The following is a 4,007-nucleotide window of genomic DNA, read 5'->3' as shown; positions in this document are numbered from 1 at the left end:
GTGCACCTCCCTTCATTTAAAGAAAAAAGAAGGTCCTGGTTGAGGTCCACATTCCTACTCCCACTTGGGGGCCCATTCGTTCCGTTTTCCGCTTTTGCACACATGTTTACACACATCCATGAATGTGATATTTAGTATCCTTTGGTCTGGCTTTGTTTTTTATTCAAATTGGCCAGAAGTCAGCAAACTTTTTTCTGTAAAGGACCAGCTAGTAAAATATTGTCGGTCTTAGGCACCATAGTGTCTTTATTACAACTACCTATGCTGCCACTGTAGCCCCAAAGCAGTCACAGGTGATACTTCAGTAAATGGGTGTCAGCTGTGTGTCAATAAAACTTTATTTACAAAACCAGGTGGCAGGGACTTCCCTCGTGGCGCAGTGGTTAAGAATCCGCCCGCCAATGCAGGTTTGATCCCTAGTCCGGGAAGATCCCACATGCCGTGGAACAACTACGCTGGTGCGCCACACACAACTACTGAAGCCCGCGCACCTAGAGCCCGTGCTCCGAAACAAGAGAAGCCACCGCAATGAGAAGCCTGCGCACCGCAACGAAGAGTAGCCCCTGCTCTAGAGAAAGCTGGCGCACAGCAACAAAGACCTAAGGCAGCCAAAAAAAAAAAATAATAACCAGGCCACAGGCCAGACAGTGGCCGTGGTTTGCTGGTTTGCTGACCCTGGATATAGATGGTATCAATACTTAGCTTTATTCTGCTGAAGATGTCTCCAACATTTTTCTAAGCCAATATATGTAGCCCGACGTTGTTCTTTTTTTTCTTTTGGCTGCGCCATGCGGCTTGCGGGATCCTAGTTCCCTGACCGGGGATCGAACCCACGCCCCCTGCAGTGGAAGCACAGAGTCCTAACCCCTGGACCTCCAGGGAAATCCCCCAACCTTGTTCTTTTTAAGTGTATTATGGTCTCACTAAGCATTGCCATATCACGGTTTGTTGAGTCGCCTGTCATTGGACATGCTGGTGCCTGCCACTCTTCCCCCCAGGCAGGCATTAACACCTTATAAGTTGGTGGTTATGAACAGTGCGGGGGTGGGGTGGGGGGGAGGGTAGTCTGAGTGCTGGGTTCAAATCCTTATTCTGACACTTGCCGTGAGGTGGGGCCACAGGGGGGCCCGCTGAACCCTGCCTCAGTTTCCCTCTCTTGTAACACAGCGATCATTACAGCACCTGCCTCTTGGGGTTGATAAAAAGGATTAGGTGATGGGACTTCCCTGGCGGTGCAGTGGTTAAGGCTCTGCGCTTCCACTGCAGGGGGCACGGGTTCCATCCCTAGTCAGGGAACTAAGATCCTGCATGCCTTGGGGCCAAAAAAAAAAAAAAAAGGATTATGTGACTCCGCTGACAGGGTTTCTCTAGGGTGGCTGCAAAGAAAGGGAACTTCTAGGACTTTTCAGACGTGGAGTACGTTCTCACTCTTACTAAACACCGCCAGATTTTGTCCAAAACAGTGTCCCTGTTTGCACTCCCCCCGGAAGTGAGCAAAAGGGCTCATTTCCCCCACCGCCACCTCATGCTACTTTCTCTATCTTAATTTGTGTTGACGTGTAATTCATAGGCACCAAAGTCTATAAAGCTTAAAGGGACAGACAGCTCAGTGGTTTTTTTTGGGTATGTACACACTCCCTGTAGCCAACTCCCTGATTGAGATATAGAGGTCATTTCCATCCCCTAGAAGTCCCCAAGGGCCCCTTCTCCATCCCTACCCACCGGGCAACCACCCTTCTGGTTTCTCATCATAGTTTAGGTTTTTATTTTTTTTATTAATTGAATTGTTTATTTATTTTTGCTGCATTGGGTCTTCGTTGCTGTACGCAGTCTTTCTCTAGTTGTGGCGAGCAGGGGCTACTCTCTGTTGCGTCATAGTGCAAGGGGTTCTCGTTGTGGTGGCTTCTCTTGTTGCGGAGCACGGGCTCTAGGCCAGGGGGATTCGGTAGTTGTGGCGCATGGGCTTAGTTGCTCCGCGGCATGTGGGATCTTCCCGGACCAGGGCTTGAACCCATGTCCCCTGCCCCATTGGCAGGCAGATTCTTAACTACTGCGCCACCAGGGAAGTCCCATAGTTTAGTTTTGATTTTGAAACTTCATCAAAAGAGAATCAGTGTGCGGATGCGTTTGTGTCTGCCTTCTCTCACTCAGCATCATGCGTGTGAGTTTCAGCCACATTGTCGTGAATATCAGTAATTCACCCTTGTTCACATCTTCTATGGACTGGGAGAAATATTTAAGTCTAAGCAGTAAGATGTAACAGGAAGAAGTCCAGTACGGTGGTCTCAAACAGGTTGGCAAGCTGTTCCTATAAAGGGTTAGATAGTAAATATTTTCAGCTTTGCGGGATACAGGAGGTCTCTGTTGTGTATCTTTGTTTGCTTTAAAACCCTCTTAGCTTGTGAGCCATGCCAACAAACAAACAAACAACTCTTTGGGTACTTTTGGCCCTCAGGCTATAGTTTGCAGACTTTTAGTCTAAATCATTTTACCACAGTGCCTGACATACAGCAAGTATCTATCACTAAGTGTGGACAGGCAGGTTTTCTGTGGCATCTAATTTTGAATTTGTCATTACATGTTCTTTTTCATACTATTTCCCCCAAATGTTTAACCTTTTGTTTGTTTTGAGATGTAATTGACATACAACATAGCATTAGTCTTAGGTGTACAACATAATGATTTGATATATGTATTCTATATATACTGTGAAATGACCACAATAACTAGTTAACATCCATCACCTCACATAGTTACAAATATTTCTTTTCTTGAAATGAGAGCTTTTAAGACCTACCCTCTTAGCAACTTTCAAATACACAATGCAGGGACTTCCCTGGTAGCACAGTGGTTAAGAATCCACCTGCCAAGGCAGGGGACATGGGTTCGAGCCCTGGCCCGGGAAGATCCCACATGCCGCAGAGCAACTAAGCCCGTGCGCCACAACTACTGAGCCTGAGCTCTAGAGCCCGCGAGCCACAACTACTGAGCCCGCCTGCCCTGACTACTGAAGGCTGCACGCCTAGAGCCCCGTGCTCCGCAACGAGAAGCCACCGCAATGAGAAGCCCGGGCACCGCAAGGAAGAGTAGCCCCCGCTCGCCGCAACTAGAGAAAGCCCGCACGCATCAACGAAGACCCAACGTGGCCAAAAATAAATAATTTATTAAAAAAAAAAAGAATTAGCAAATACACAACGCAATATCGTTAACTGCAGTCACCAAGCTGTACTTTATAACCCCAGACTCGTTCATCTTTTTCTAAAGAAATTTATTTATTATTTATTTATTTTTGGCTGCACCGGGTCTCAGTCGCAGCACGCGAACTTTAGTTGTGGCACGCGAACTCTTAGTTGCGGTATGCATGGGTCGTCTTAGTTCCCCGACCAGGGATCGAACTTGCGCCCCCTGCATTGGAAGCACGGAGTCTTAACCACTGGACCGCCGGGGAAGTCCCCCAGCCTCCCTCTTAAAAGGACCCTTGTGATGATGTTTAGGGTCCACCTGGATAATCCAGGACCATCTCCCTGTCTCCAGATGCTTCACTGAATCCCATCTGCAAACTTTCCTTTGCCACGTGAGGGAATGTAGTCACAGGACCCAGGGATCAGGTCGTGGACATCTTTGGGGGGTCGACCTGCCACACGGTTCCCCAACACGGCCGGGGAGGCCCAGGCCTGGAGGAGCAGCAGGCTTCTCACTTCTGCTGGCTGAACGGAACACGACACAGGGGGTAAGACTCTGGCACGTGGGCGGGGGGAGATGAAAGACCCCCACAACCTGGTGCTCTCCAAGCCAAGCAAGCGTGGTGAGTGCATCTCTGACAACCCAGACAGGCCTTGTCCGAGGCACTGGGCACAGACCTTCAGGTCCGGCCCCGTCCCGTTCACGCCCTTGGGAGCAAAGCAAAGAGGGGGCCGAGAAGGTCACACAGAGACCCGGAGTTGGTTAGCTGCTGAAAAATAAACACACACACACACACACACACACACACGCACAACCTGGACTTG

The sequence above is a fragment of the Balaenoptera musculus genome, chromosome 3, assembly GCF_009873245.2.
Source record: "Balaenoptera musculus isolate JJ_BM4_2016_0621 chromosome 3, mBalMus1.pri.v3, whole genome shotgun sequence".
Classification (NCBI taxonomy): domain Eukaryota; kingdom Metazoa; phylum Chordata; class Mammalia; order Artiodactyla; family Balaenopteridae; genus Balaenoptera; species Balaenoptera musculus.
The sequence above is the reverse complement of the archived record's forward strand: the minus strand, read 5'-3'. Positions refer to the sequence as shown.